Source organism: Nerophis lumbriciformis, linkage group LG08, assembly GCF_033978685.3.
Source record: "Nerophis lumbriciformis linkage group LG08, RoL_Nlum_v2.1, whole genome shotgun sequence".
Lineage (NCBI taxonomy): Eukaryota > Metazoa > Chordata > Actinopteri > Syngnathiformes > Syngnathidae > Nerophis > Nerophis lumbriciformis.
Genome location: NC_084555.2, coordinates 48992935 through 49004945, shown reverse-complemented (window position 1 = coordinate 49004945; position 12011 = coordinate 48992935). Strand labels below are relative to the sequence as shown.

The 12011-nt window shown below is 39.9% G+C and overlaps 1 protein-coding gene across 3 annotated transcripts in view; it reads right to left on the bottom strand.

Moving 5' to 3' along the window:
* Positions 1-12011, bottom strand: part of arsa (arylsulfatase A) — a 61018-nt gene that overhangs the window by 9974 nt on the left and 39033 nt on the right. The window contains exon 9 of one of the 3 annotated variants that reach the window (XM_061969147.2): positions 8941-10510. The exons of the other annotated variants lie outside the window; for them this stretch is intronic. The gene's annotated coding sequence lies outside the window, so the exon portion shown is untranslated. Of the gene's footprint in view, positions 1-8940; positions 10511-12011 lie in introns of those variants that run through there. 3 annotated transcript variants of the gene reach the window in all.

Sequence of the window (12011 nt, the reverse complement as noted above, 5' to 3'; positions counted from 1 at the left end):
ATTGGTGACTATATTGGATTAAATTGATGACTATTTTGGATTAAATTGGTGACTATTTTGGATTAAATTGGTGACTGTATTGGATTAAATTGGTGACTATTTTGGATTAAATTGGTGACTATTTTGGATTAAATTGGGGACCATATTAGATTAAATTGGTGACTATATTGGATTACATTTTTGACTATATTGGGTTAAACTAGTGACTATATTGGATTAAATTGGTGACTATATTGGATTAAATTGGTGACTATATTGGATTAAATTGGTGACTATTTTGGGTTAAATTGGTGACTATTTGGGGTTAAATTGGTGATTTATTTATGCCTCATATAACGTACACTTATTCAGCCTGTTGTTCACTATTCTTTATTTATTTTAAATTGCCTTTCAAATGTCTATTCTTGGTGTTGGCTTTTATCAAATACATTTCCCCAAAAAATGCGACTTATACTCCAGTGCGACTTATATATGTTTTTTTCCTTCTTTATTATGCATTTTCGGCCGGTGCGACTTATACTCCGAAAAATACGGTAAACGATGGCTTTTTTTCCCCCTGTGAAAATACTTTTATTATTACCACATTCCTTACAAATAATATAGAACTTTTTTTGCAGATTACAATTTATTTGTACAAATTTACTCTCAAACTATTACGCATTTATTTCTAACGGCGTGTATTTTAGTTTTGTAATATTATAACTTTGTCAATTTTCCTCTCATAATCCTCGTTATTTGACAACTTGGCCCCCAAATGTAAAATCTTTATTGTCATAACGTTTGGAGGACTTCTTTCTCATTTTTTCCCACATATTTAAACCCTTTTTTAAACACATTTTTCTCTAGAAAAAAACTACAACTTAATTGAAACTTTGCCTTGTTATATTTGTGTTCAATTATGAGAAATGTCTTCTCTCAATTATGATTTCAGTACAATCAGTAGTTTTTCTTTCCGGTGTGACACGGACACTTGAAAATAGGAGTGAGGAGTTTGATGACGACTTGTCATGTTTGTGCTGGTGAAAAGCCATATTCCTATTCACACGCCAACCACTGTTTTGACTTCTTGGCAGTGAAGCTGCAGGTTTAGATTGGATTTGAAGTGTTTCTTTCCTGCTTGTAGTGTGGCCAAGGTTGTTTGCATACGGTGTACGTACAGTAAGAAGAGTATTTAACCCACACAGCCCTCAGGTGTGCAGAAGTACTCATGTATATACACATTAGACACTCCAAAGTAGTGCTGTTTTCTCCTGTCTGTTATTCAACTCCCCATTATGGCATTGATTGGAAAAGAAAAGAAAAGAAGTCAACCCAAAAAAGAAGAAACTCCATTCATGTGTATGTAATATGCAATAATTTCATTTGGCTGTCTTATTATCTCATTTATTGGGCGAGCAGAGACGCTTCAGCATTTTTAGGACACGATTAGTTGGCTGTGACCAAATGCTGCCGAGGCCTCGCTCCATGTAGGATTCATGAGGAAGTTTGTTATGGACATTAGTGTCTACTTCTAGAGGAACACAGTACACCATCTTGTCCACTTCACATCAAAACAATCTGCTTTGTCATGAATTTGGTCTTCAAATAAAATATATGCTTGATGTCCTAAATCTTTGACTGTGGTCTTCATTCTCATTTGACTATTTTTTTCTCAATGATGGACGCTTTTGACCTCCCTAACCTCCTCAACGACACCTGGAGTCCAACTTTTGCTTGCATGCAGATCGGCCTCAGTCTATGAACATTACATCATCACCCCCCACGCCTTCACCACCGCTTGTTTCCCCTCGGGGTGATGGTCGGCTGGCAGCGCTTCATAGCAGCAGTTGACCTCCAGGGCCCCAACTCCCCGCCCCTTTGTTGCGAGTTGTCGTGATTAAATGTAACGTGTTTATGTGTGCATTGCATGGAGGTTTTTTCCCCACTCCAGACTAGGCCCCCTTAGGAGCCTAGTCTAGATTGTATTTTTAGGGCCCGCATGGCCCATTGTATAAGGACTCCCAAAGGGAGTCCTTATGCAATGGGACATAAGGACCTATTGAATTTGTAAGGTTTTATTCTTTATTATTATTATACCGGCCGCCTCTTTGAGCTGTAATTTGACCCACTTAACATGCTTCAAAACTCACCATATTTGACGCACACATCAGGGCTGGCGAAAATTGCCGTTTGATAAAAAAACCAAACCCCAAAAATCAAAATTGCGCTCTAGCACTCCCTAGGAAAAAAAAAAACTAGACTGCCTGTAACTCCCACTAGGAAGGTCGGAGAGACATGAAACAAAAACCTCTATGTAGGTCTGACTTAGACCTAAATTTCATTAATGGTACATTCTCGGGCAAAAATCAACAGGAAGTTGGCAATTCCCCCTTTAAGACAAAAAAGTACTAAAAACAGTCAATTTTGCCTCTTTGAGCTGTATTTTCACCCTCTTAACATGCTTCAAAACTCACCAAACTGAACACACACATCAGGACTGGCACAAATTGCGATCTAATAAAAAAAACCTAACCCCAAATCTCAAAATTGCGCTCTAGAGCAATTTTTAAAAATAAAACGGAGAAAAAACTGCTCCTCGGAAGAAAAAAATGACAAAACTGCCTGTAACTCCGACTGGGAAGGTCGGAGAGACATAAAACAAACACCTCTATGTAGGTCTCACTTAGACCTACATTTCATAAATTGACAACCCCCAGCAAAAATCTACAGGAAGTTTGCTATTCCCCCTTCAAAACAACATTTTTGTAAAAACCGGTCACCTTCCTTCAAAAACTATCTCCTCTGAGCGCGTTTGTCGTTTCGGCTTCAAACTAACACAGGAGAGAGATTGAACCCTTGTGTATACAATAACAGAACAGCGTTTTACTAACTGCTCCGGTTTTGATTTTATGACCCTTCAAAGAACCGCTGCGCTGCTGTTTTTTTAAGATGGCTGCTTAAAAGCAGGAAGCACCAGCGTGCCTACACAATGCAGACAAGGTAGGTACACGAGACAAAAGTATTGGGACACGTATGACTACCACCGGACAAAAGTATTGGGACACTTAGGACTAGCACCTGCCAAATATGTGGGCCCGACCAACGCTGCTTGCAGCTTTAATTTTAACTCATCTTCTTCCCCAGTGTTTTACCTTTTTCTTATCTTTTACGGGGCGCCATTGGCGACCCATCAGCGTTCCTGTTCTGTAACCCTGTACACCGTTTGTTTGTCTAATCTTGAACGGGTTTGTGCTGAAAACATAGTTTCGTTGTACTTGTGCAATGACAATAAAGTCCTATCCTATTTTTTCTTACAAAACAAGTACCGTATTTTCCGTACTATAAGGCGCACCTAAAAACCTCCAATTTCCTCAAAAGCTTACAGTGCGCCTTATAATCCGGTGCGCCTTATATATGGACCAATATTGAGCCACAACAGGTCTCGCAACTACGGTAACTACGCCGACTTCATTTTCCCCCTTCTACGGCTGCTTACCGTAGTCTTCTTCTACGGGGAAAATGAAGTCCGCGGCTGCTTACCGTAGACCAGTGGTTCTTAACCTGGGTTCGATGGAACCCTAGGGGTTCGGTGAGTCGGGCTCAGGGGTTCGGCGGAGGTCAAAAACACACCCGACTCATTGTGTAAATAAAAACTTCTCCCTATCGGTGTATTACGGATACGGCAACAGCAGAAGTCAGACTGATTTGCAGGTGTGTAATTTGTTGTGAGTTTATGCACCGTGTTGGTTTTGTTCTTTGAACAAGGTGATGTTCATGCACGGTTCATTTTAAGCACTAGTAATAAAACATGGTAACACTTTAGTATCACCATTAATTAGTTGCTTATTAACATGCAAATTAGTAACATATTGGCTCTTAACTAGTCATTATTAAGTACTTATTAGATTTAGATATATTGGTCCCTGTTGGGGAAATTCATTTTCACTGCCGTACATTTGAACAATAGACATTAAACATCACGAAACACAAATAACAAAGAGACATCATACATGACCAACACACATTTACAGGCTTGTCAGACAGGTCGGCCGGGCCTGCTGTTAATGCCTTATTCGGCATGGCCTTATTATAACCCTAACCCTCTAACCCTGGCCCTAACCCAGGGGTCGGCAACCTTTACCAGTCAAAGAGCCATTTTGACCAGTTTCACAAATTATAGAAAACAATGGGAGCCACGAAAATTTTTTGAAATTTAAAATGAAATAACACTGCATACAAAGTTTTTTTTTTGCTTTGTGCTATGTATAAACCAGGGGTCTCAGACACGCTGCCCACACCTGGATATGGAATTTGAATGCTGGTGCGGCACGCAAGTTTTATGTGAATGGCGCTTGTCAGCGTCATGCGTGCCGTGATGGTACAGCATATAGCGCCCACTACAACCAGCGTGCCTGATCAGTTACACGTTGTATGGGGCTTCCGCATGCTCACGCAGGTGACAGCAAGGCATACTTGGTCAACAACCACACAGGTTACACTGACGGTGGCGGTATTAAAAAAAAAAACTTTAACACTCTTACTAATAATGCGCCACACTGTGAACCCACACCAAATAAGAATGACAAGCACATTTCGGGAGAACATCTGCACCGTAACACAACATAAACACAACAGGACAAATACCCAGAATCCCATGCAGCCCTATCTCTTCCGGGCTACATTATACACCCGCTACCAAACCCCGCCCACCTCAACCGACGGGGGGTTTGGTGGTAGCAGGGCTGTATAATGTAGCCCGGAAGAGTCAGGGCTGCATGGGATTTTGGGTATTTGTTCTGTTGTGTTTATGTTGTGTTAAAGTGCAGATGTTCTCCCGAAATGTGTTTGTCATTCTTGTTTGGTTTTGGTTCAAAGTGTGGCGCATCATTAGCAAGAGTGTTAAAGTTGTTTTATATGGACACCGTCAGTGTAACCTGTGTGGATGTTGACCAAGTATGCCTTGCTGTCACGTACGTGTGTAAGTAGAAGATGCATGTTGTATAACAAGGGGTTAGGCTGGCACGCTGTTAATGCAGATTGTATAGGGCGCCAAATGCTGTACCATCATGGCACGCCCTTATTATAATTGTAAGGGTGAAAAGAGGTGATTATTAATTCCGGGAGTTTTCTGAGCTGAGCCGCATCAGAGTGATCAAAGAGCCGCATGCGGCTCCGGAGCCGCGGGTTGCCGACCCCTTCTCTAACCAAATAACTCTAAATTAAGTCTTTGTTACTTAGAATATGTTCCCCATACTAAAGTGTTACCAAAAACATATAACTTTGTCTTGAATTTGAAAAAAAACAAAAACATTTTATTTTTCACTAAAGAAGGGTTCGGTGAATGCGCATATGAAACTGGTGGGGTTCGGTACCTCCAACAAGGTTAAAGGGGAACATTATCACACTTTCAGAAGGGTTAAAACCATTGAAAATCAGTTCCCAGTGGCTTATTTTATTTTTCGAAGTTTTTTTTTTAAATTTTACCCATCACGCAATATCCCTAAAAAAAGCTTCAAAGTGCCTGATTTTAACCATCGTTATAAACACCCGTCCATTTTCCTGTGACGTCACATAGTGAAGCCAACACAAACAAACATGGCGCATAGAACAGCAAGCTATAGCGACATTAGCTCGGATTTAGACTCGGATTTCAGCGGCTTAAGCGATTCGACAGATTACGCATGTATTGAAACGGATGGTTGTAGTGTGGAGGCAGGTAGCGAAAACGAAATTGAAGAAGAAACTGAAGCTATTGAGCCATATCGGTTTGAACCGTATGCAAGCGAAACCGACGAAAACGACACGACAGCCAGCGACACGGGAGAAAGCGAGGACGAATTGGGCGATCGCCTTCTAACCAACGATTGGTATGTGTTTGTTTGGCATTAAAGGAAACTAACAACTATGAACTAGGTTTACAGCATATGAAATACATTTGGCAACAACATGCACTTTGAGAGTGCAGACAGCCCAATTTTCATCAATGAATATATTCTGTAGACATACCCTCATCCGCTCTCTTTTCCTGAAAGCTGATCTGTCCAGTTTTGGAGTTGATGTCAGCAGGCCAGGGAAGCTAGGGTCGATATTCTTCTCTTGATCATCTTCGGTGGCATAAGGGACGGTGTGAGCCAAGACATCCAGGGGGTTTAGCTCGCTCGTCTGCGGGAACAAACTGCCGCCATTGCTTGCCGTGCTACCGAGGTCCTTTGTCCCTGAATTGCTCACACACTCCGGCAGGTACAATGGGGGTCTGGCGGCAGATTTCTTTGACTTTATCGTTGGAAATGCATCTGCTTTGAGTGTCGCAGGATATCCACACATTCTTGCCATCTCTGTCGTAGCATAGCTTTCGTCAGTAAAGTGTGCGGAACAAACGTCCAATTTCTTGCCACTTTGGCATCTTTGGGCCACTGGTGCAACTTGAATCCGTCCCTGTTCGTGTTGTTACACCCTCCGACAACACACCGACGAGGCATGATGTCTCCAAGGTACGGAAAACAGTCGAAAAAAACGGAAAATAACAGAGCTGATTTGACTCGGTGTTTGAGAAAATGGTGGATTGCTTCCCGATGTGACGTCACAACGCTCCGAGAGTGAATATTAGAAAGGCGTTTAATTCGCCAAAATTCACCCATTTAGAGTTCGGAAATCGGTTAAAAAAATATATGGTCTTTTTTCTGCAACATCAAGGTATATATTGACGCTTACATAGGTCTGGTGATAATGTTCCCCTTTAAGAACCACTGCCGTAGAAGAATAACTTATTTTTCTATGGGGTAAAATGAAGTCCCGTAGTTGCGAGACCTAAACTTTATGTAAAGACCCAAAAATGGCTCCTATTAAGAGACACGCTTACGACGCAGAGTTTAAACTCAAGGCGATCAGTCACGCAGTAGAACACGGGAAAAGAGCAGCAGCGAGAGAATTGAACATTAACGAATCAAAGTGGAGGAAGCAACATGATGACCTGCGCCAAGTAAAGAAGACTAAACAGAGTTTCCGAGGGAACAAAGCGAGATGGCTACAGTTGGAGGACAAAGTGGAACAGTGGGTTGTTGAACAGAGAGCAGCAAGTAGAAGTGTCAGTACAATCACTATTTGTTTTGTTGACATTCCCTTTAGCGCAGCTCCATCTAATGGATGCATAACGTAACCCCAGCCTCTACTGTAGCGTCTACTCTATGCGCCTTATAATGCGGTGCGCCTTATATACATACTTGCCAACCCTCCCGGATTTTCCGGGAGACTCCCGAAATTCAGCGCCTCTCCCGAAAACCTCCCGGGACAAATTTTCTCCCGAAAATCTCCCGAAATTCAGGCAGGACTCAGGTCCATAATAACAAATATTTTATTTGAGTATTAACCCACAATTTAAACAGCATACCTGCCCAATCACGTTATAACTGTAGAATGATGGAGGGCGAGTTCTTGGTTTCTTATGTGGGTTTATTGTTAGGCAGTTTCATTAACGTCCTCCCAGCGCGGCAACAACACACAACAACAGCAGTCACGTTTTTCGTCTACCGTAAAGCAGTTCGTCTGCCGTAAACAGCAATGTTGTGACACTCTTAAACAGGACAATACTGCCATCTAGTGCATTTGATGAAAGCAATTTTGTGCGTGCCACACAGCAATGCATCATCAGAGAGGGTTGCATGGTTCGAAAAATAGTGACAGAGAATAGAACAAGGATGGACAATTCAACCCTTAACTCAACAATGAGTAGATGAGTGTTATGTGTGTGTATATGTGTAAATAAATGAACACTGAAATTCAAGTATTTATTTTATATATATATATATATATATATATATATATATATATAATAAAATACATATATATATATATACGTATATATATACGTATATATATATATATATATATATGTATATATACACGTATATATATATATATATATATATATATATATATATATATATATATATATATATATAGCTAGAATTCACTGAACGTTAAGTATTTCTTATATATATATTATCTATATATATATATTATCTATATATATATATGAAATACTTGACTTGGTGAATTCTAGCTGTAAATATACTCCTCCCCTTTTAGCCACGCCCCCCTCCCGAAATCGGAGGTCTCAAGGTTGGCAAGTATGCTTATATCATACTTGCCAACCTTGAGACCTCCAATTTCAGGGGGTGGGGGGTGGGTGCGGGGGGCGTGGTTAAGAGGGGAGGAGTATATTTACAGCTAGAATTCACCAAGTCAAGTATTTCATATATATATATATATATATATATATATATGTATATATCCCTGCGACCCCGAAGGGAATAAGCGGTAGAAAATGGGTGGATGAATGGATGGATGGATGGATGGATGGATATATATATATATATATATATATATATATATATAAGAAATAATTGACTTTCAGTGAATTCTAGCTAAATATATATATATATATATATATATATATATATATAAATAAAATAAATACTTGAATTTCAGTATTGTCCATCCTTGTTCTATTCTCTGTCACTATCTTTCTAACCATGCTGAACACCCTCTCTGATGATGCATTGCTGTGTGGCACGCACAAAAGTGCTTTCATCAAATGCACTAGATGGCAGTATTGTCCTGTTTAAGAGTGTCACAACATTGCTGTTTACGGCAGACGGACTGCTTTACTGTAGACGTTCATTATATTGTGGGAAAGCGGACTCAGGTCCGCATGGAGCTGGAGGGGGCGTGGCCTCCAGCTCCGCCTGAATTTCGGGAGATTTTTTGGAGAAAATTTGTCCCGGGAGGTTTTCGGGAGAGGCGCTGAATTTCGGGAGTCTCCCGGAAAATCCGGGAGGGTTGGCAAGTATGGCTTATATATGAACACAGTTTTAAATTAGGCCATTCGTTGAAGGTGCGCCTTATAATCCGGTGCGCCTTATAGTGCGGAAAATACGGTACTTTTTTTTTTAACAATTAAATTTGTGTGATATTAAAATACTTTATTTGCGTCAAATTACGACTAACATCACACTGTAGCGGGCAGCGCGGTGGAAGAGGGGTTAGTGCGTCTGCCTCACAATACGAAGGTCCTGGGTTCGATCCAGCGCTCGGGATCTTTCTGTGTGGAGTTTGCATGTTCTCCCCGTGACTGTGTGGGTTCCCTCCGGCTTCCTCCCACCTCCAAAGACATGCACCTGGGGATAGGTTGATTGGCGACACTAAATGGTCCCTAGTGTGTGAATGTTGTCTGTCTATCTGTGTTGGCCCTGCGATGAGGTGGTGACTTGTCCAGGGTGTACCCCGCCTCCAGCACCCCCCGCGACCCCGAAAGGGACAAGCGGTAGAAAATGGATGGATGGATGGATCAAACTGTAGCTTTATTTGGTAAAATGACAACATTATAATCACATTTTTCTATTAAGCAGGGATGTGAAAGTGGTTTTGATTGAGGGCCACATGGCAGTTATGGCTGCCATCAACAACCATTAACCTCTTAAGGCCCAAGCTCTTTGTTTACATGCTTTTTTTTAATTTCTCTTTGCTATTTGGGCTTATTGGACCCTAATTAGAACAAAAACTAAGAATCATCTTTTGATATGATGTACTTAGTCCATAAGTACACTAATGTGTACTTCATGTTTAGTGACATGCTAATTCTTATTTTTACACTTTTTTTCTCTCCAAATTCCATTGTATGTTATACTCTTCTGACACCACCAGATGGCAGTATAAGTGTCCACATAAGCGGCCATAAGACCCCAATTCAGTAGTGTACACAATTTTGGAAATAAGAGCTAAAAGGTGCTGTCCACGCATGTGGCCACTAAGCCTTTAGAGGTGTAGGAATTAGATTTCATTATTAATTACAATTACATCTGTAAAATAAAACACTTTTTACATTTTTTTTTTTTTTTTACAACATTTTACGGTAATTGGAAAAACAGTAGCACTGTTTTTTGGGGCTTTTTGGGAAAAAAGCTGGCAGATTAGTTGCTAGAATTGTTGTGTTGAATTGACATTGGTTTTTACAACATGATATTGTTCATGGAAAGACTGTACAAGTTCTTTTTTTTTTAATCTGGCAATTTAGCTGCCATTTTTTCTACCGTAAAAACAAATCTTTCCATTTACAGTAATACAACAACCCTAGATTTCACAGTCAAAATCTGGCAGCTAAGTCAATAGAATTTTAAGTAGTTTTTCATTTACAGTAATATGCTGTAAAGAACGTCACATTTATTGTCATTTTTATTTATTTGATGGGTAGTTTGCTGTAAAGTGAAGTATTTTTATTTAGACAAAAACATGTTTGAAAAGTATGATGATATATTGTAGTATTAGTTGCAATATTGGATACTATTAAAGTTTAAAAGGTATGCAAGGTATTTCAAGCAGTACATATATTTTTTATGTCAAAATGAAAAAAGTCCATTACATTTAGTGAGAAAATATGAAGTACTTTATTGACATGTATCATTTCCAGGTGTTTGTGGGCCAGATAAAATGATGTGGCGGGCCAGATCTGGCCCCCGGGCCTTGACTTTGACACCTCTGGTGTAAAATGACGACATTACCGCCACATGACCTTTTTAACGTAACTTAACGACTGTATTATAAATACTTTAAATGTATTACTCATAAATTATTTTACTCTGATAAAACTACAAGTTCATTCACGTAATTTTTTTTTGATTAATAAATTCATAATTAAAAAAAAAAATAAAATAAAAAATACAATTCATGTAATTTGATTTTATTGAATCGACAACATTTATTTTGAACAGGTTAGTAAAAATAAAAATGACATACAATTAAAGAGCAAAAAACTTGATTGCACAAATGTTTTGTAATTGCAATTCACTTCCTTCTTGTCGTTTTACTTTTCAACTTTAAAATGAGATTTGTGTCATATTTGAACTTTATTCCTGTAAAATTACAAATGATTATTTATGAACTCAGGTAAATTTACAAGCTGCTTACTTTTGACATGAAATGAGGATATACAGGTACCGGTAAAAGCCAGTAAATTAGAATATTTTGAAAAACGTGATTTATTTCAGTAATTGCATTCAAAAGGTGTAACTTGTACATTATATTTATTCATTGCACACAGACTGATGCATTCAAATGTTTATTTCATTTAATTTTGATGATTTGAAGTGGCAACAAATGAAAATCCAAAATTCCGTGTGTCACAAAATTAGAATATTACTTAAGGCTAATACAAAAAAGGGATTTTTAGAAATGTTGGCCAACTGAAAAGTATGAAAATGAAAAATATGAGCATGTACAATACTCAATACTTGGTTGGAGCTCCTTTTGCCTCAATTACTGCGTTAATGCGGCGTGGCATGGAGTCGATGAGTTTCTGGCCCTGCTCAGGTGTTATGAGAGCCCAGGTTGCTCTGATAGTGGCCTTCAACTCTTCTGCGTTTTTGGGTCTGGCATTCTGCATCTTCCTTTTCACAATACCCCACAGATTTTCTATGGGGCTAAGGTCAGGGGAGTTGGCGGGCCAATTTAGAACAGAAATACCATGGTCCGTAAACCAGGCACGGGTAGATTTTGCGCTGTGTGCAGGCGCCAAGTCCTGTTGGAACTTGAAATCTCCATAGAGCAGGTCAGCAGCAGGAAGCATGAAGTGCTCTAAAACTTGCTGGTAGACGGCTGCGTTGACCCTGGATCTCAGGAAACAGAGTGGACCGACACCAGCAGATGACATGGCACCCCAAACCATCACTGATGGTGGAAACTTTACACTAGACTTCAGGCAACGTGGATCCTGTGCCTCTCCTGTCTTCCTCCAGACTCTGGGACCTCGATTTCCAAAGGAAATGCAAAATTTGCATGGTTGGGTGATGGTTTGGGGTGCCATGTCATCTGCTGGTGTCGGTCCACTCTGTTTCCTGAGATCCAGGGTCAACGCAGCCGTCTCCCAAGAAAGTTTTAGAGCACTTCATGCTTCCTGCTGCTGACCTGCTCTATGGAGATGGAGATTTCAAGTTCCAACAAGACTTGGCGCCTGCACACAGCGCAAAATCTACCCGTGC